Here is a 23,010-nt window from a genome sequence, read left to right as displayed (position 1 = left end):
CACGATAGGAAAGAACAAAAGTGAAACTTTTCCTAACTCCGTAGCCTCTGGGGATAAATACAGACGTCTCCGTACCGATCCCTCAGACTCTACCAAGTTTGTCCGTGAGTAGCGAGACCTATGTAACCTAGAGCACTGATACCAACCTGTCACGACCCGGATTTCCCACCATCGGAAGTCGTGATGGTGCCTACTGTTCGAGCTAGGCAAGCCAAACATTTAAACATTTTCGGATAACAACACAACAATAATAAAATAACGAGTCTTTAAATAAATGCGAAAGTCTAATATTTCACTACCCAAGACTGGAGTCGCTATCTCACGAACTACTAAAGAGTGCTACAAACAAGTCTGAATAGAAAATGCATAAATGTCTGTCTCGGTTCAATAAAAACAAACTGAAAACATAGAAAGGGACTCCGGCCTGCGAACGCCAGCTAGGCTACCTCGTAAGTCCTTGGATTGNGAATAGAATAAGGACTTGAACATCTTAAGTTTGATACCTCCATATTATTAATAATCACCTTAGTCTAGTTATCTCGTATCTATTTCTGAAATTATTTGCAGCAAGTAGTGGATACAATTGAACAACTTGAAATAGGTTCAGTAGTATTTTTCCGTGCGAATTTGCTTAAGTTCCAGTTCTGATTGAGGTCTGTTAACGGATCGAGGCTTAACAGCCTATTTTTGAATAACGTGGGCACTAGTCTCTACTGATATGCGACCCCGTCCAGTAGCCCCTCACTTGGGCCGGCGTTAGCCCTGGGTTTAATTGGCCTCTCAGGATCTGGGCTGATCAATGTGTCTTTCTATTTGGGTTAAGTTGAAGCCTAATGTGACGAAAACCCAATCCACCATAGGTTCTGGTACGGGTTTTGGACCGCCCAGGCAAGTATTAATGAAATTAAACTGCGTTACAGGTATAGTCACTAATAGAAGAATTATAGTCCTTTTAGGATATCCTTTAAAATACTCGAGGTGCGCCGCGCCAAATAGAATCACAAATTGCGTGGCCCCCTTAATCGTATTTAAAATATTTATACCTCGGGAAGAGCCATTTAGCGAATTTTATGGTCTCTCACAAAGTTAATAATACGCTAGTTGCTTTAGGCGCGTATTTTAATAATATTACTTTCCTAAATTCGGGTGCACATTTATGTGACCCAAATCCAAATCTCAACGAAGTCGAGATGTGTCAATAATCACGGGTGCACTGGTGCGACGTGGTTTGAGGCGCATTTTCACGACGTTGCAATTCTTATTAAAAATAGAAATAAAAGCGGTTTACTAGTAAAAGCGCATAAGCCAGAACATGTTTTTGAAATCAGATAAAATCAAATATAACAGTTGAGCGACCGTGCTAGAACCACGGAACCCGGGAATGCCTAACACCTTCTCCCGGGTTAACAGAATTCCTTACTCGGATTTCTGATTCGCGGACTGTTAACAGAGTCATAATTTCCTCGGGTCGGGATTCAACCGGTGACTTGGGACACCATTAATCTCCCAAGTGGCGACTCTGAATATTAATAATAAATCCCGTTCCGATTGTCCTTTAATTGGAAAAACTCCTTTACACCCTAGCGGGTGTAGGTAATTAGGAGGTGTGACAGTAGGGCGGTGACCATGGTACTCAGGATGATATCCCGGCTCCAAGATTCCGAGGCTTCAAAACGTCCGTTACGCTCTTTTCCTTTGATCGGATTTTTGATCCCGAAATGGGTTTTTTACCGGCAGAGGTTTTCAATGAGGCAACGTCGATGCTCTTCCAAGGAAGGCTCTAGTAGTCCTACGAGACTTTTATTACAACCGGCCCGGCGCTGCAAAATGACAGTCTATTGAGCATGAGTCTATGAGATATGTCATCTATCACAAGAGATTGCGCCATGATTCGAATCATCAATGTAATGTCGCCATGAGGAGATCGAGGAGTCAATGGTCATATTCGTTTCTCATCACTCCGTCATGAGAAACGCGGAGACTATCTGTACGCGGTAAAAATCAAAAGACTTGATTTTTGCTATCAAGACAATTTGGGAAGCCTCCCTCGAGACCCCGAGGATAGAAGGCTATAATCGAGTCCTCGACCTCCGGGCTCATCGAGGTCCGAATCAAAGGAAGCAGGGCTCGAGGTCAAGGTAAGAGAAGATGACTCCGGAGCGCATGGCTACACCTGACAGGGCCGGTCTATCTGTAACCTACTGAGATGACGAGCGATAGGTCGTTCCATCTTTCTACTCTTGTAAATAATATATGCATATTTTATTGAGTCCCCTCGCCTATATAAGGGGGACTCACCCCACCTTGTAAAGGACCGATGTTGCTCCACTTCTCCAATAAGCAATAATATCTCTCTATCTCTTTCTTCTAAGTTAATTGTGTTCTTCGACCCCGAGGTCGCACTAGCATTTTATTGTTCTTCATTTGTTCTTCGTCATTAAGCTCAAGATTGATGGTATAAAGCTTTGTATGCACATACTTATCTGTTATCCCCTTCCCAACTACCCTCGATAATATTACCTCCGATAGGCCCGAGGTAGGCTCGAGACCTGGCCCCGAGGTATCTACTGGCTTGTTCTAAGCCCGAGAACGCCCCCCCTTACTGGTTCGATTGTTATCTTGGCTAGCTTGATATTTTCTGTCTTACTCCGTATTTAACACTAATCACCCTTCCAAACTAGCTCGGGAATTGATCACGTATTTTTAGAATCCCATTTCACAAATTTAATTGTTGTTACCATTATCACGGTAAACAACGGTCATACTCGACACCGACGTATAGATACTTGTCACCATGCCTATACGTCGTACTCAACAAGAAACAAGTAGCAAATAGGACACAACTCCTAATCCCTCAAGCTAAGGTTAGACCAAACACTTACCTCGATGCCACGAACACAGTTCAAGCCTCATCTATAGTTTTACCTCGTGATTTCATCACCAATTCACTCGTATCTAGTCACAAGTTACTTAATTACATCAATGGATGCTAAATAAACAATTTCTAACGCATGGAAATGAGTTTTCTAAAGCTTTTCCCAAAAAGTCAAAAATCAGCTCGGGCCCACATGGTCAAAACCCGAGGTTCGAACCACAACCCGACTACCCGTTCACCCACGAACTCAAATGGATTCCGTTTCTTACCAAACTTTACCGAAAACACATATAAATCATATTGAACCTGTAACGGGCTCCGGAACCATAATACGGGCCCGATTCCTCAGGTTTCACAAAACATTTCATTTTCAAAAACCTTTATATTTTTCAAAAAACAATTTCTTTCAAAAATTCATTTCTCGGGCTTGGGACCTCGGAATTCGATTCCGGGCATACACCCGAGTCCCATATTTTCCTACGGAACCTCCGGGACCGTCAAATCACGGGTCCGGGTCCGTTTACCTAAAAAGTTGACCGAAGTCAAATTAATTCATTTTATAGTCAAAATTTATCATTTTTCACGAATTTTCACATATAAGCTTTCTGGCTATGCGCCCAGACTGCGCACGAAAATCGAGATGATACTAAAAGAGGTTTTTAAGGCCTCGAAATGCAGAATTTAATTTAAAAACAAGTGATGACCTTTTAGGTCATCATAAATAGAGAGCACGCTTATAGGACCTAAAACCAGCTTAGTTAAAATCAGTTTGACTTGTACTGTTCTGAATCAGTTTAAACAACCTACTCCTTTTAGCAGTACGGTTTAGAAAGAATGCCTATAGGATCCAAATCGCTCATTTCGAATTGTTTACTGTTTTACTACACTCCTAATCAGCAATAGATATCATGCTCCTAGGACATCACTATTAGGCCTAGGCAAGCCTTAGGTAATAATAACGATAAAATTGAATCCGCCTCTATTTAATTAGTAACTGCTACAACCAGCAGACAGGCCTGATTCGGACTTCTTATCTGAGCTATATAATGAATCTGGTTCTGACTCAAATCCCCCTACCTTAGGATTTTTGAAATTCAGACTTTAACTGTGTTTGAGCCATGCTATTTATATATATAATTTGAGGAGGACTGTATGAGCCTTCTAATTGCTTACATGTTTCCCCTTTGAATGTAGTCCTACGTGTTTTTTGTATGTCGCCTTAGCCTTTTTACCTTTAAACCTAAGAGTCAGCCTAGATCCTCCCTCTTATAAGAATAGTAGTCCTAAAATTCCTCCGGGATTGATAGGAATGGTACGGGTAATAGCACGCAATAGAGTTCGAGACCAATCCGTGTTTTATATACCTTTACGGGGTGGGAATGGTAGATATGGATATGATGATCGGTGCGCTAATACCACGTGTAGCCCCTCTTTTTATTAGTGATTACCAGGTATTGCATTGATGTGATCCATATTACAAACAAACCTAGGACCCCCTTTACATTCATCAGCATGCTTAGTTATAACTCTTTCAAAACATTGTTTTATTTAATCATTTTCAAAAACTTGTGTATTTAAAATCCCCTCTTATTTGGGCCTTGCTTGTTTACTTGTTAATTGCACAAATTCACAAAGAACTATCTGGCCGAAAACCATACTAGTGGATCCTGAGGGGTGCCTAACACCTTCCCTTGGGATAATTTCAAGCCCTTACCCTATCTCTGGTTATCAAACGTAGTTGTAGTTGAACCCTATAGGTGCCCTAACGCACCTTAAAATCGTTAGGTGGCGACTCTTCAAAAATTGCAAAACCCCTTTCCCAAAAGGAAAGAGTTGTCCAAACCAAATGTCACAAACCCGATTTCGCGAGAAAAAGGGGACGCGACAATTATTATACTTGAGATATATTCAAACAAGAGTCGGGGTAGTTAAAGGTATCGTATGAGTGTTACAGGGATAAAAAAAAGTGCCACTGGGAAGGCAGTCAAAATATCAGTTCAGAAGCAACCACACAAGCACAAGGGCATGGAAGTAAGCAACTATGGATGATTATAGGCAAGTAAGGACATCAAAAGGGTCCGTAATAAGCTCACAGTTTTAGAAGAGTCAAGGGTTCTCCCTAAGTACTACAACGAAAGACTAGCTGAGGAGATAAGAAAGAAGGCTTCAACCTAAGGACAAGAACCTAAAGAGGAAATGGTTGTGTAACAACAATCTCGCAACAACATTGTAAGCATTCCAAAGGAAAATGGCACCTACCGTGACTAATGAACGGGAAGTAAGAATTAAAAGATCATATGAGTTGTATGAAAACTCTAGCAAGTGTGGGCACTAAGATAAGCTAAGTATGGACGCAACAACGGGGCATAAAGACTAGGAAAAGTAATAGCTTACGTTGAAGGAAAGCTAAGATGGAACGAAAGAATTATTCGATCAATGATCCAGAGTTAGTACGTTATGGATACACTCAAGATTTTGGAGCATTATCCAGGCAACATATTTGTTGACAATCATACAGCCATAGAAGACTTTGATATAAGTTAAAAGAAAGAATTGAGCCCATGGCATAGACAAAGTATTGAATTGTTAGAAGATTGTGTCATGGATATTCCATAACGCCCATGAAAGGCTAAGGTAATAACTGATACCATGAGCCACAGATCGGAAGATAGCTTAAGCCTACGTAAAGGCTGATCAGAAGGAAGAGGAAACTAAAGAATTACATCACCCAAGTAAATCAGGAGTCTGATTATTGGACCTAGAAAAATTATAGAAGTTGTGCTTCAGAACATGACAGAATCACTCTTAATATCAGATGTTCAAGAGAAATAATATAACAACCATAATCTATAATGGCTCTACAAGAAAGCCAGTTAGAAGAAGTACCAGCCTCATAAGAAGTCAGTACGAAGTTCCCATCGGATTGTGTATATAGCATAGGTGCGAGTATTATAATAGAGCTTCAAGTTATGGACGTGAATTACACCTAGGTGGAAGGGAGTTCAGGAATGAGATAGAAGATACGATGCGAAATTTTAAGGTAAATAAGGTAGAGGTGAACAATGTACGAGATACTCAAAGGCAGAAGATCGTGAATAATCCATACTTCGGATAAAAGGCTATAAGCACGGGGATCCAATAAACGGGAATGATAGCGGCATCGTCGACGGCATGTCTTCCAGCCTATAGTTTCTAAGTACTGAGAGATCTAATTAAAAGAGTAGAGAAAAGTTGGAGACAATGTGATGTCTCGCTTGACGTTCCAGAATAACATAAGGAAATCTATAGTGCAAGCAAGTTAAAGGAAAGTTGCGAGTAGTATAAATGGATATGTATAGGTCGCAAGCTAAAGTATGGTATAGCGACAAAGTTTTAACAAAACACGAGTAAGGATGAGGAAAGGCAAGTGAAAAGGTGACGAGGATGGATAAGTCCTCGAGATTAAGTCCATGGAAACAAGAGAGATAATGGTTTCTCTAAGTTATTGAAAGTTCAGTATAGCCTGAATAAACTCAAAGGAGTCTAAGATTAATAGCATTTAGAAGGAATAAAATGGTGACCTGGTAGTAAAATGAGGGTATAATTGTGACAGATAAACGATGACGTTTGGGCCTTCGTTTGATTAATAATTTGAAGAAAAAAAAAGAAGAGAAGGAGAAAAGATTTCGCTGGCGGCACGAACTTAAGATACCCCCATAAGGTGAATCACATTGAGACACTATGAAATACGATTATGGGAATCACCTTGAATATTCCTTGATGTGACATAAGCCCTAGGGGCAAAAGTATTACATAAGGAGTTTTGAGTTATCAGTGGTATATCGTAGATCAATATTGAGGTGAATCAACAATAGATGGACAAAAGTCATAAAGCATGAGAAGAGATTAGGCTATCATTCTAAAGATGAGCAGTGATGAGGTAGCATTAAAGGATTTAAATTTATACATATGGAATAAGCAACGAGAGTAAGATGGGATTTGGTAGCAGACCTCTGCAACGATAAATTAAAGTAAGAGTTATGGTAGTAAATTCATACGGATGGCTAAACGGACCTACGCGATGAGATAAATATTCGTGAATTCAACAAAGTATCGAGCGAAGAACTTCAATATACTCATAGATGCCCAAAGGGACATCTTATCAAGCTCTACATATGAAGCCTAGAGATTGGGCACATTTACAAGGTCAAAATTGTACAGGCTGCATGATAAAAGGTAGCAACAGTTACGAGATTGGAAGGATTCCGAGAATAGTCGCCTAGATGGCAAAGGAAGTTCTAAAGTATTCGGAAGATATAAGTTATGAAATGATAAGTGCACCAGTCAACATTCGAGGACGAATATTCCAAAGGGGGAAATAATGTTACGCCCCGCAATATTACGTCAATATTACGTCCCACAGTATTGTATTACGACGATGTTACCCTCTGCAACAATATATTACGATTGATGTTACGCTTCGCAGTAATAAGTTACGATGATGTTGCACCCTGCAGTATTTTGCGTTGTATTTGTCGTAAGGTAATTGACATTAGTCCAAGGAAAAAATTATTTGGGGATTATAAGGATTATGCTATTTCACAAGTGATTAGTAAATTCATGAAGGTGAAAGGGGGAGCAAGTCTAAGAAAAACGAATTTTGTCAAAGTTTGGCATTTTGGGATAAAATACGGCCCGAGCTAAAATACCCGGTATTTATGGACTAGTGTCATACATGGTACTACATGGTCATGATAGAAAAATGTATAAGGTATGTGAAAAGTGAGTAATATTTTAAGTAATATGGGGCAATTTTTAAATTATGCAGGTAATTGGTTAATTACCGGGTAACAGAACATTACCCAGTTAACTAATAAGTGAATAAAAAAATTAATAATTAACCCCCCCACAGGTGGCAAAAGCCACCAAGTAAAAAATATGACTAATAAGTCACTTATGCAAGATGTCATATAGGAAGGATGATGACTAATCAAAATCTTTATCTGCCAAACTTCGAATGAATAAACTCTTTCAAATCTTAAGAAAATAGAATCAAAAACATTTCCTCTTAAGACTTGAAACCAAATAACGTTGGGGAGCTTTTGTCTTAATTGGAAAGGTTAAAGAATTAAAAGTCTTAATTCCAAGGAAATTCGTTCAAAGAAGTGTTGAGGCAAAAACATTCGAATTCAAAGACAAAGGCCTCAATTGAAGCAAATTCGTCCAATTCCAACAAAATTCAAGCAAAGTTTCGTTCCAATTTCAGAAGCAGAAGCTTTGTTTTCTCGTTCCAACATATTTCACGGAAGCAGAAGCTTCACTTCGATCAAATAATTTAAGGAATAAGTATGTTAAGGCTATCCCTTCTTTCTTTTGGCATGGTCTAAATTATACTAAAGAAACGAGCAAATACACAGTTTCTATAAATTACTCTATTCATAGAAATAGTAGGAGTGTCTATATTCTTGATTCCCCATGAGAATTATTATTATCTTCTGTTCATGGGTCTCAGAATAATACGCAGTTGGAAAAGTTTATCCGGAAGGAATATCGAGATTATTATGTAGTTTTCATGCATTTCACTCATTTATACATGTGCATCGACCCATGACCAGATGGCGTTATATACGCGTATATATGTATATGGGATATTGGAAAAGGTTACGGCGTTATATACGCACCACCACCTGATCAGCTGGTATATGATGATGATGTTGCCCACAGTGGCTGAAATATGATTCAAACGGCGTTATATACACGTATATATGTAAATATATGTATATGGGTATGAGAAAAGGTTACGACATTATATACGCACCACCACCTGATCAGCTGGTATATGATGATAATGTTGCCCACAGTGGCTGAAATATGATTCAAACGGCGTTATATACGCGTATATATGTATGTATATATATGTATATGGGATATGGAAAAGGTTATGGCGTTATATACGTACCACCACTGTCACGACCCCGGTTTGCCCTCCGTGAACCATCGTGACGGCACCTAGTCTCTACGACTAGGTAAGCCTAAATTGCGGAAAAGAAACCAAAAAATTTGCGGAAGTAAAACAGAAATAAGAAATAACCAGTGTGTAAATGTGACGCTCGGCAAACACCATATTTAACGCTCAAAACCAACACATAAATCCAAGACCCGAAAACCCATGAATCACAAGCTAAGAAGTACTACACAACTCTAACTCTAGAATGTCTAACAAGAACTGAAAAATACAGAAGGGGTAGTACTAAACAGCAAGAATAGAAAGAGACTCCTCGATATGCGGACGCGGCAGATATACCTTGAAGTCTCTACGGAAGCGCCTCGCCTCAAGGATGATAAGACTGAGCAAAAGTACCTGGAGCTGCACATGAAAAACATGCGCAGAAGGGGCATGAGTACACCACAGCGGTACTCAGTAAGTGCCAAGCCTAACCTCGGTTGGGTAGTGATGAGGAAGGTCAGGGCCCTATTGTGGTTAAATAAAATATAAGGGTTAACAGTGTGAAATAAACAGTGTAAATAAGTAACACAAGATATAAAGGACATCAACGACTATCACAGAGGCAAGTAAAACAGTAAGAGAATACAGCTCAGCTCTAAGATAACAACCGGGGATCTTCCAGGATACCGTCCTGTAGTCCCCAAATATAAATACCATATCCAGTGGATCTCCCGGGTGCAGTCCCGTATTCCAACTCATAAATGTGCAGGGGGATCTCCCGGAATGCAATTCCGTAGTCCCAAAGTAAACATACATGGGAGCTCCCGAGATACTGTCCCGTAGTCCGAAAGTAAAAGTGCAGGGGGATCTCTCGGAATACCGTTCCGTAGTCCCAAAGTAAACATACAGGGGAGCTCCCGGGATAGCGTCCCGTAGTCCCAAAGTAAAAGTGCAGGGGGATCTCCCGAAATACCGTTCCGTAGTCCCAAAGTAAACATGCAGCAACAACAAGAATTCAATCCAATCAATTTGATATCAAAGTGAAGCAGGTAATCCTAGCCTAGCATGGTGCACGTAATACAATTTAGGCAGTTAAGGCAAATAGAGCAATTTAGACAAGTAGACATGCTTCTCTAGGCTACAGCAGGTTTAATTTCCAAACAGTGTAAGTAAGAAAAAGGAAGAACACAATTTAAGGCTATTTTTAATGAAAAACCGGATTTCCAACAATTAGCACAAGTACACGCTCGTCACCTCACGTACGAGGCATTTCAATTACCACAATATCAGTCCTAAGGGGAAAAGGTCCCCCACACAAGGTTAGACAAGCCACTTTCCTCGAACCGGCTCAAAATCAACCCGATACCACGTCTTTGCCACGAGTACACGACTCCAAATGGCCCAAATCTATTCAATTCAATTGTATATCGTAAATAACACTTCAAGTAACTGATTCTATAATTAAATTCTAAGCTGATACGCGAAATTAGGTAAAATGACCAAAATGCCCCTCAGGCCCACGTCTCGGAATTGGGTAAACTTCACATTTTCGGAATCCTCATACTCTCACGAGTCTATGCATAACAAGAACACAAAAATCGGAGTTCAATTGACCCCTCAAATTCTCATTTAAAGTCTCTTAAATCCCAAGCCCTAATTCTTCAATTATTGGTCTAAATTCCATGATTTATTGGGTAGATTTCACATTAGAAACGAGTTTTAAGACCAAGAATCATACCTCCAAGCGTTTCCCTCGAATCCTTCTTCTATCGCCTTCAAAGAGCTCCAAAAACAATTAGAAATGGTGAAAATAAACCCCCAAGTCGCGGAACCTCTTTTAAAATAATGCCCAGCAGTTTCCGCATTTGCGGTCCTGGGACCGCATCTGTGGTCCCGCTTCTGCGGAAAATATACCGCATCCGCGGTCCAGCTTCTGCGGAAAATATACCGCATCTGCAGTCCCGCTTCTGCGGAAAAATATCGTATCTGCGGTCCCGCTTCTGCGGAAAATATACCGCATCTGCGGTTTCTAAAGAGATGGCCAAAATTTTGCTTCTGTGGCCGCTTAGCCGCTTCTGTGGTGCCGCACCTGCGAAACCCAAACCGCAGGTGCGGTTATGCCAGCACCAGCAGCTGAAGCTGCAACTTAAGCTCCAAATTTTCCTCCGTCAACCATCCGAATTCACCCCGAGGCCCCCCGGGGCCTCAACCAAAGGCACCAACAAGTCACAAAACACTACCCAAACTTGTACCAATCCTTAAAACACATAAAACAACATCGAAACCTCAAATTAACCATGGATTTAAGCCTAAGAACTCCAAAATTTCTCAAAATACACTTTCGATCAAAAAGTCTATCAAACCTAGTCCGAATGACCTGACATTTTGCACACACGTCCCAAATGACATAACGGAACTACAGCAACTCTCGGAATTCCATTCCGAGCTTCGGATCAAAAACTCACTATCGAACCGGAAACTTCAAAATTCGACCTTTTCGGCATTTCATGCCTAAATTAGCTGCGGACCTCCAAAACACAATCCGACCACGCCCCTAAACCCGAAATCACCTAACAGAGCTAACAAAACCATTGGATTTCCATTCCGAGGCCGTCTTCACATTGTTCCGACTACGGTCAACTTTCTAACACTTAAGCTCTCATTTGGGAACTAAGTGTCCCAAAACTCTCCGAAAGTCAAAACCGAACGTCTCGACAATTCAAAATAGCAGAAATAAGCCTGGGGAAAATAGTTAATAGGGGATCGGGGTGTTAATTCTTAAGACGACCGGCCGGGTCGTCATAACCACCTGATCAGCTGGTATACGATGATGATTTTGCCCACAATGGCCGATATGATATGATGGGATGCCCTCAGAGGCTGATGATGTTGTGAAACATCTACCTATGCACGACATGACATTCATATACATATGCATGACGCTAAGAGTAATTTATGATTTACAAAGTTATCCAGACTTACAGGTTGAGTCATGTACTCTATATTTCTTCCATGTCTGTTATGTATTTATTTATGTGTCTTACATACTCGGTACATTATTCGTACTGACGTCCCTTTTGCCTGGGGATGCTGCATTTCATGCCCGCAGGTCCCGATAGACAAGTCGAGAGCCCTCCAAGTAGTCTATCAGCTCAGCGGAAGATGTTGGTGCGGTCCATTTGCTTCAGAGTTGCTCGTTTGGTTAGTATGATTTAGACGTGTATTATTTGGTAAGGCGGGACTCTGTCCTGACCTTTATGACATTTATGTACTCTTAGAGGCTTGTAGACATATGTAGTGTATATAAAAGATTATACGGCGTGGTCGGCCTATGTGTTGAGTTTATAAAGGATCATGTTGGCCTATTAGGCTCGTATGTCATGTGTATATAATGATGTAATAAGAAAGATACGTTACATTGGTACTCAGTTGAGTAAGGTACCGGGTGCCCATCGCGGCCCATCGGTTTGGGTCGTGACAAACTCAAACCCTCAAATTTTTTAAAACGCTACCAACATTTTTGCTTCTGCGGAGTCACTGTAACGACCTGATCGATTGTTTTGTGTAATCGTGCATCGTTACCCCTTTTATTGCTTCAAACTTGTGCCACACTTGTGTGTTTATGTCTTTATAACTTGCGGGGTTGATTAGTTTCGCCCTGGGAAGCTTTCGGGTTGATTTGGACCCTTGATTCTAGACTTAGAAGTTTAAATTTAAAAATGTTGACCAAATTTTGACTTTTTGTGAAAATAACCCCGGAACTGTGTTTTTATGACTCCGCTAGCTTCTTATCTTGATTTCGGACTTGGGCATCAGCCCAAAATTGATTTTGGAAATTCGTAGGTTGATTTGTGTTGATTTGCCAAAATTTGGCAATTATAAGTTGAAAAGTTTGACCGTAGGTTGACTTCTAGCGATTGAGCTTGGAATTTGATTTTGGGACTTGGAATACGTCCACTATGTATTTTATAACTTGTTTGCAAAATTTGGCATCTTCGGAGTTGATTTGGTAGGATTCGGACGCTTAGTTAAAATTCTAGAAGTTCATGAAAATCTCTTTGAAAATCATGTGTTTTACAGTTCAATTCGTAGTTTTAGATGTTATTTTTGTGTTTTGATCGCGCGAGCGAGTTTGTATGATGTTTTTGGACTTGTGTGGGAGTTTGGTTTGGAGCCCCGAGGGCTCGTGTAACTTTCGGATGCTTAGCGGAGTGTTGTTGGAACTTAAGGTTGCTGGTTTTCTACACAGACCTCAGATCTCACATTTGCGAGGTATGAGTTCGCATTTGCGAAGGTTGGCCAAGTTTGATGGGTTCGCAAATTTTTGGAATTTGCAAAGTGCACCTGGGGAGAGCTTCTTCGCATTTGTGATCAACATGGTCGCATTTGCGGATGGTCAATCGTTCGCAATTGCAAACTATTCATAGCAATTGCGATGACAGTAGAGATGGAAGTACTTCACATTTGCGAGTGGCTTTCGCATTTGCGGGGTTTGCAATTGCGAACCCCAGGTAATAAATATGACATCTGCGACTGGACAAATGGCTGAGGGACGGGATTTTTGAGTTCATTCTCACATTTTTGAACCCTAGACTCGGTAGGAGGCAATATGTAGAGGGGACTTTCACCAAAAAACCTTGGGTAAGTGATTCTAATCTATTTCTAATCATATTTCATCAACATATCTTAGACTTTAACATTAAAATCATGCGAATAAAAGTAGAAATTTATGAAACTTTGTCAAGTTTTAGAAAAATAAGAAATTGAGTTTTGAGAGTCGATGTGGACTCGCAATTTGAAACTAATCACATATATGAACTCATGGGGTCATGGGTAGACGGAATCTACCATTGGACCCGGATTTTGACCGGGCGGGTCCCGGATTGACTTTTGTTGACTTTTTTGGAAAAGTATAAAAATCTTAACTTCATTTGTTGCAATTGAATTCCCTAGCATTGTTTGATGATATTAAGTTAATTTTGGTTAGATTTCAATCGTGTGGAGGCAGATTTTAAGGTAAAAGCTATTTCCGAGTGTTGAATAGGCCTAGTTGAGGTAAGTGCTTGCCTAACTTCATGTGGGGGAATTTTCCCTTAGGATTGGTATTGTTTTATTCAATTCTGCTAAGTGAAATCCATGTTCACGAGGTGACAAGTGGGTATACAGGTTGTACGTAGTATTTGACCGATTAGGTTACTTAGACTATTTTCATGCTTTAATTGAAATGTCATGTTATGTTCTAAATTCTCATAGTCAATTCATCCTTAATTGTGTAAGATTATCTTTAAAGGCTTTAGTTGACTTGTTTAGTATTTGTTCTACATCCTGCTTCTTAAATTGCTCACATGCTTTAGTTGAACTTGCTGCACCCTTTATTGTTACATGTTATCTCTTTAGTGTTATTTATCATTGTTTAATTAATTATTCATGTTGCCCCTTTTACTTGTTGACTTCCATTATTTGAGATTTATTGTTAAAGATTATTTCCTTTATTGTGAGCTAGTCTTATCGTGTTATACATTATTTTCTCATTATTGAGTTACTTGGTGTTGAAGTTGTGAAAGTCGTTAATATGTTGAGGCAATGTTGTTTATTGTTGAAACATCTATCTTATTGAGCATGTTCCATCCATTATTATTGTTGGTATTCTTACATACGTTGTAGTGGAGCCATGGGCTATTGTTGTGGGACATTGATATTGTTGTTGTTGGCAAGTTATGATATGTGGGCACTTATGGTGCGAGTTTTTATTGTGATATGATATTAATACGCATACTACGGTATAAGGCTCGGTTGATGTGCATGCAGCGGTATAAGGTGGGACTTATGTGCGTGAATGCTTGTAGTAGAACTACGTGAAGCCACACGGTGTCATAAGGTCGGCTAAAGTGTGTGTAGCTGTTTCGAAAAAACTGCTTTCAAAACCTATTTTCAAATGTAAGGCTCACACGACGGTATAAGGAAATATTGTGATCAAAATTGAGAAATGTGAATACGAGGCGGTAACTCGGTTCGATTTCATTATACACGAGGCGGTACCTCGTTGTGTTTCTTTTTGTTTATTTCATGTTGTAAAGTGTTGTGGGTGGAATATTTCTTGTTGCTTCATTCTTTATCATTCTAGTAGTTATAGTATGTGCATTATTTTTGTATCACATTAGTTGTTTCTTTTATGCTACTTCTATTGTTAACTTCCGGTACTAATTCTTGCTATTATCTTGTTTATCTTGTTTCATAATCAGTTATTCTTCATTTTCCGCTACTTATCCGCATTACATTTACTGTCTATTCCATATCCTAGAAGGTTTCTTGACCTAGCCTCGTCACTACTCTACTGAGGTTAGGCTTGATACTTACCGGGTACCGTTGTGGTATACTCATACTATGCTTCTGCGCATCTTTTTGTGCAGATCCAAGTACGTCCACTCGTGCCGGTAGATAGAGATTTCTTGCTAACTATTTTTACCGGAGACTTCAATGTATGCTTGCTCGGTGTCCGCAGGCCTCAAAGTCATCTTCCCTTATTTTCATTACTGTTGTATTTCCTTTTGGACATTGATGTAGTAGAACTCTAGTTGCATTCTATATAGCATATGACTCAGTTCCACCGGTTTTGGGGTGTGTATTTGTGAGATTCTATTTTCAGAAGGTTTTATCAATTATTCAGTCGCTTTCAGTAACATGTGATTATTATTTGTTCTTACCTAGTCGTAGAGACTAGGTGCCATCACGACATCCTTCGGAGGAAATTTTGGACCGTGACAAGTTGGTATCAGAGCTCTAGGTTCATAGGTGTTATGAGTCATAAGCAGGTTTAGTAGAGTCTTGCGGATCGGTGCGAATACTTCTGTACTTATCTTCGAGAGGCTACGAAACTATTAAGAAAACTTCACTTCTTTGATTCCTTATCATGCGAAGAGGTTTGATTTCAAAAACTAAATCTTTGACTTTCTATTCTATCACAGATGGTGAGGACACGCACCCTAGAATCTGACGTTCAGACACCCACTCCCCCTGCTAGAGCCACGAGAGGCCGAGGCCATGGCAATGGCCGAGGACGTGCACGGGGTGAAGCCCGAGCACTTGCCTGAGCTACAACAAAGGAGCCACCAGTAGCTCCAGTCTGGGGTCAGACACCCGAGGCACCTGTTGCCATCCCAGCACTTCTAGAGCCACGTGAGGCCGAGGCCATGGCAAAGGCCGAGGACGTGAACGGGGTGCAGCCCGAGCACTTTCCTGAGCTGCAATAGAGGAGCCACCAGTAGCTCCAGTCTGGGGTCAGACACCCAAGGCACTTATTGCCATCCCAGCACTTCAAGAGACCCTCGCACAGTTCCAGAGCATGTTCAGTACCTTAGCTCAGGCACGGTTGATCCCACTTGCACCAGCCACATCTCAGGCTGGGGAAGGAGCAGATACTCCCACGGCCCGTACCCTAGAGCAGCGAGTCTAGGTTGATCAGGTCCTAGTGGTTTTACCGGTACAGTATGTTGCTCTAGTTCAACCCGTGGTTAGGGTAGCAACATCTGAGGAGGAGCAGCATAGGCTCGAGAGGTTCAAGAAGTACCACCCTCCTAGTGTCTATGGTTTGGCTACCGAGGATGCACATGTTTTTCGTGAGTGCCACTGTACTCTCCGCACTATGGGCATTATTGAGATGATCAGGATTGCTTTTACTACGTTCTAGCTGAAGGGAGCATCATGTTAGTGGTGGTGGGAGTACAAGGTGGGTAGCCTAGCCGAGGCAGCTTCACTTATGTGGGATGGGTTTTTAGAGTTTTTCTTGAGAGAGTTTGTTCCTCAGACCCTTCAGGATTCTTGGCACATGGAGTTTGAGGGCTGCGCCAGGGTACTATGTTAGTGTCGGAGTATGCTGTCTGGTTCAATGATTTGTCCAGGCATGCACCAGCCTTGGTTGCTGCAGTCAGAGAGCGAGTATGTCGATTAATCGAGGGGCTCAACCAGAGCGAAAGATTCAGCATGGCTAGGTATTTAGAGTCGTACACTCTGTATCAGCAGGTGCTTGAGATTGCACGGAGGTTGGAGGGTATGCGAGACCGTGATAGAGAGGATAGAGAGGCTAAGAGGCCTTATGGCACAGGGGTATTTAATGGTGGTCATGCCACAGCTTTAACCCGTCATGGTAGGGGCTATATGAGCCGTCCAATTCATTCTGCACTTCCAATTTCTAGTGGTACTCTAGTTGTATCGAGGCCCCAGGTTGCACACCTTGCTCAGCCACTTTCTAGTGCACCTCCTGCGCGGGGTGCCTTCAGCTGTCGGTCCAGCCGACTAGGCCCGAGCCAGTCCCATCCTCCACACCCACCGAGATCTTGTTTTGAGTTTGGTGATACCCGCCACATGGTCAAAGACTTCCCTAGACTCAGTAGTGGTGCACCTCTCTAGGCTACTCAAGCTCCATGTATTCAGTCAGGTCCGCAGACTTCTCAGGCAATGATTGCTACCCCAATTTCCGCTCCACCCCCTCATCTAGCTAGGGGCTGGGGATGGGCAGGTAGAGGTCTCCCTAGAGGGGGAGGCCAGACAAGATTTTATGCTCTTCCGAGTAGGACAGAGGCAGTTGCTTCAGACTCAGTCATTACAGGTATGGTTCCGATTTGCCATAGAGATGCATCACCCTTATTTGATCTGGGATCCAGTTATTCATATGTATCATCTTACATTTCTCCGTATTTGGATATATCGCGTGATTCTATGAGTTCTCCTATTTATGTGTCTACACTTGTAGACCGTGTGTATCCGTCATGTCAATTGTTATTGGTGGTTTTAAGACCTGAGCTGATATGTTGGTACTTAATATGGTTGACTTTGATGTTAATTTGGTCATGTACTTGTTGTCGCCCTATCATGCTATTCTTGATTGTCACGCCAAGACTGTGAAGCTGGCTATGCCAGCTTTACCACGGTTAGAGTGGAGGGGTGCGTTATATTATGTTCCTAGCAAGGTTATATCATTTCAAAAGGCTCAGCGGATGGTTGAGAAGGTGTGTAATGCTTATCTAGCCTTTGTGCGGGACGTTAGTGCTGATACTCCTACTATTGAATCAGTTATAGTAGTGAGAGACTTTCCAGATGTATTCCCAGCAAATATTCCGGGCAATGCCGCCCGACAGGGATATCAATTTCGATATTGACTTATTGTCGGCACTCAGCCCATTTCTATTCAACCATATTGTATGGCCCCAACTGAGATAAAGGAGTTAAAGGAGCAGTTACAGGAGTTTCTTGACAAAGGATTCATTCGGCATAGTGTGTCGTCGTGGGGTGCTCCGATCTTGTTTGTGAAGAAGAAGGACGGATCTATGCGCATGTGTATAGATTATCGTCAGTTGAACAAGGTTACAGTAAAGAACAAGTATCCATTGCCATGCATTGATTACCTACTTGACCAGCTACAGGGTGCCAGATTGTTCTCCAAGATTGATTTGCGGTCTGATTATCATCAGTTGAAGATTCAGGATCCGAATATTCCGAAGACTGCCTTTAGGACTCGATATGGTCACTACGAGTTCCTTGTGATGTCATCTGGGCTGACCAATGCCCCAGCAGTATTTATGCACTTGATGAACAGTGTATTCCAGCCTTATCTTGATTCATTCGTCGTTGTGTTTACTGATGACATCTTGATGTACTCCCGCAGTCAGGAAAATCATGAAAAGCACTTGAGGATTGTGCTCTAGACCTTTAGAGAGAAGAATTTATATGCAAAGTTCTCAAAGTGTTAATTTTGGCTTGATTCGGTGGCGTTTTTGGGTCATGTGGTATCGAGTGAGGGGATCAAGGTAGATCTGAAAGGAGATTAAGGCGGTGTAGAGTTGGCCCAGAGCGTCTTCAGCTACTGAGATCCGCAGTTTCCTTGTCTTGGTCGGGTATTATCGTCGTTCCATAGAGAGTTTCTCATCTATTACTACACCTATGACTAGATTGACCCAGAAGGGTGCTCCTTTATGATGGACCGAGGAATGTGAGGCGAGCTTTCAAAAGCTCAAGATTTATTTGACTACCGCCTCAGTACTGGTGTTGCCTATGGGCTCGAGGTCTTGTACTGTGTATTGTGATATGTCACGTGTTGGCCTTGGCGCGGTGTTGATGCAAGATGGTAGGGTGATTGCCTATGCGTCTCGACAGTTGAAGACTCATGAGAAGAATTATCCTGTCCCAATTTGGAGTTGGCATCCATTGTTCATGCATTGAAGATCTAGCAGCATTATTTGTACGGTGTTCCTTGTGAGGTCTTTACCGAACACCGGAGTCTACACCATCTGTTCAAACAGAAGGATCTTAACTTGCGGCAACGGAGGTGGTTAGAGATACATAAGGACTACGATATCACCATTCTATATCATCCCGGGAAGGCTAATGTGGTGGTTGATGCCTTGACTCGAAAGGCGGAGAGTTTGGGTAGTTTAGCATATCTACCAGTAGCAGAGAGGCCATTAGCATTGGAGGTTCAGGCCTTAGCCAACCAATTTTTTAGATTGGATGTTTCGGAGCTTAGTCAAGTTCTTGCATGTATGGTTTCTCGGTCTAATCTATATGACCGTATCAGAGAGATTCAATATCACGACCCCCATCTGCGTGTCCTCAAGGACACGATGCAACACGGCAATGCCAAGGAGATCATTGTCGGGGATGACGGTGTGTTGCGGATGCAAGGTAGGCTATGTGTGCCCAATGTAGATGGGTTGCATGAGTTGATTCTTCAGGAAGCTCACAGTTCGCGGTACTCATCCGGGCGCCACTAAGATATATCAAGACTTGAGTCAACACTATTGGTGGAGGAGGATGAAGAAGGACATAGTGGAGTATGTAGCTCGATGCCTAAATTGTCAGCAGGTGAAGTATGAGCATCAGCGGCCAAGTGAATCTTCAGAGGCTAGAGATTCCAGAGTGCAAATGGGAGTGGGTTACTATGGATTTTGTTGTAGGGCTCCCACGGATTCAGATAAAGTTCGATGAAATATGGGTGATTGAAGATAGGTTGACCAAGTCGGCTCATTTCATTCCAATGGTGACTACATACTCTTCAGAGCAGCCGGCTAAGGTCTATATTCGCGAGATTGTCAGACTTCATGGCGTGCCGGTATCCATCATCTCAGATCGGGGTATGCAGTTTACCTTACGGTGCTGGAGGGCCGTACAATGTGAGTTAGGCACACGGGTGGAGTTGAGTACAACATTTCACCCTCAGACGGACCGATAGTCCGAGGGCACTATTCAGATATTGGAGGATATGCTCTATGTGTGTGTGATGGAGTTTGGGGGTTCTTGAGATCATTTTTTGTCGCTTGTGGGGTTTTCCTACCACAACAAATACCAGTCGAGCATTCAGATGGCTTCGTATGAGGCCTTGTATGGGAGGCGGCGTTGGTATCTAGTGGATTGGTTTGAGCCGAGCGAGGCTAGGTTATTGGTTATAGACTTTGTTTAGGATGCTTTGGAAAAGGTTAAATTGATTCAAGATCGGCTTCGCACAGCCAAATCTAGACAGAATAGATATGCTGATGGGAGGGTTCGTGACTTTGCATTCATTGTTAGGGAGCGGGTCTTGCTCCTGGTTTCTCCCATGACGAGTGTTATGAGGATCGGGAAGAAGGGCAAGTTGAGCCCTACGTATATCGGACCTTTTGAGATTCTTGAGAGGATTGGAGAGGTGGCCTACAAGCTTGCACTGCCACCTAGTCTGGCTGCAGTTCATCCAGTATTCAATGTTTCTATGCTCCAAAAGTATCACGGTGATCCGTCTCATGTGTTATACTTCAGCTCAGTCCAATTGGACAAGGATTTGTCTTACGTTGAGGAGCCGGTAGCCATCTTGGACCAGCAGGTCTGGAAGTTGAAATCAAGGGATATTGCTTCAGTGAAGGTTCAATGGAGGGGTCACCCGGTCGTGGAGGTGACTTGGGAGACCGAGCACGACATGAAGAGTCGCTATCCTCATCTATTCACCTCTTCAAGTATGTCTTTATGTACGTTCAAGGATGAACATTTGTTTTAAGAGGGGGAGAATATGACGATCCGATAGGTCGGTTTGTGTAATTGCGCCCTGTACCCCTTTATTGCTTCACACTTGTGTGTTTATGTCTTTATAACTTGCGGGGGTTGATTAGTTTTGTTCCGGGAAGCTTTTGGGTTAATTTGGACCCCTGATTCTAGACTTAGAAGTTTAAATTTGAAAATGTTGACCAAACTTTGACTTTTATGAAACCGACCCTGGAACTGCATTTTATGACTCCTATAGCTTCGCATAGTGATTTCCGACTTGGGTTTATGTTCTGAATTGATTTTGGAAGTCCATAGGTTATTGAAAAGTTTGACCGTAGGTTGACTTTTAGCTATTGAGCTCGAAATTCAATTTTCGGACTTCGAATATGTCTGCAATGGATTTTAGAAGTTGTTTGCATAATTTGGCATCGTCCGGAGTTTATTTGGCATTATTGTTTTTGGTATTCTTGTAAACATTGTGGTGGAGCCATGGGCTATTGTTGTGGAAACATTAATCCTGTTGTTGTTGGAAAGTTGTGATATGTGGGCACTTGTGGTGCGAGTTGTTATTGTGATATGATATTTATGCGCATGCGGCAATATAAAGCTTGTGTTGATGTGCATGCAACGATATAAGTTGGGACTTATGTGCGTGATTGCGTGGGTTTCACAAAAGCGGTTGTTTTTCTGCAAAAGCGAAACCACTGATGCGGCTGGTGAGTGTCACGACCCCAAATTCCCTCCGAAGGATGTCGTGATGGAATATACTCTCTACGACTAGGTAAGCCTAAGAAATAACACCAACTGAACAGATATATAATCACAAGTTACTGAAAGCGACTGAATAATAGATAAAACTTCTGAAAATAGAATCTCACAAATATACACCCCAAAACCGGTGGAACTGAGTCATAAGCTCTATAGAATGCAACTAGTGTTCTACTACATCACCGTCCGAAAGAATACAATACTAATGATAATAAGGAAAGGTGACTCCAAGGCCTACGGACGCCAAGCAGGCATACCTTGAAGTCTCCGGTAAAAACAGCTACCAGGAAATCTCTATCTACCGGCACGAGCGGACGTACCTGGATCTGCACAAAAAGATGTGCAGAAGCATAGATGAGTACACCACAACGGTACCTAATAAGTATCAAGCCTAATCTTTGTAGGGTAGTGACAAGGCCAGGTCAAGACACCTACAAGGATATGAAATAGGCAGTATATACAAAAAAAATGTAATACCGAGGTACCATCTCGTATTCACATTTCTCAATTTCAATCACAATATTTCTTTAAAACGCAGTGTGAGCCTTATATTTGAAAATAGGCTTTGAAAGCAGTTTTCCCAAAATAGCTACACGCACTTTACCCCACCTTATGATGTCGTGTGGCTTCATGTAGTTTCCCCTCGACCAGCCGCTTTTACGGAGTTAGCACCGCTTCTGTGACAAATCCACCAAGGCCAACCTTCGGTTCTGCGACCCCCTGCCTACACCTGCAAACTTGCATGTTCGGAAATGTCCTCGCACCTGCGCAAAACACCCAGCCTGCCCAATTCTGCATCTTCGCTTTCCTAGCCTCTTCTACGGCTCCGCACCTATGGCCAATTCCACGCAGGTGTCGTTACACCAGACTTGAACATAGCAGATTTTCATTAAGTCCCAAACTCAATCCAAAATCAATCTGATTCTCACCCGGGGCCCTCGTGACCCCATCCAAACATACCAACACATCTTGAAACACAATATGAACTTAGTCGAAGCCTCAAATCATATAAAATAACATCAAAAACATGAATTGCACCCCAATTCAAGCCTATTGAAACTAATGGATTTCCGACTTCTACAATCGATGCCGAAACCTATCAAATCAACTCCGATTAACTTCAAATTTTGCACCCAAGTCATAAATGATAGAACGGTTCTACTCCGACTTGCAGAACCAAAATGTGAGCCCAGTATCAACAAAGCCAACTCTCGTTCAAACTTCTCAACTTTCCTAACCTTCAACTTTCCCACTTTCGCCAATTCAAGCCAAAACGACCTATATACCTCCAAATCAATATCCGGACATACTTCTAAATCCAAAATCACCATGCAGAGCTATCGGAACCATCAAAACTCCATTCTAGATTTGTTTACACATAAGCCAACATCCGGTCAAGTTACATAACAACAAATGAACATAAAATAAGCAATAA

This window comes from Nicotiana attenuata, chromosome 7 (assembly GCF_001879085.1).
Source record: "Nicotiana attenuata strain UT chromosome 7, NIATTr2, whole genome shotgun sequence".
NCBI lineage: Eukaryota > Viridiplantae > Streptophyta > Magnoliopsida > Solanales > Solanaceae > Nicotiana > Nicotiana attenuata.
Note: the sequence above shows the minus strand (reverse complement) of the source record.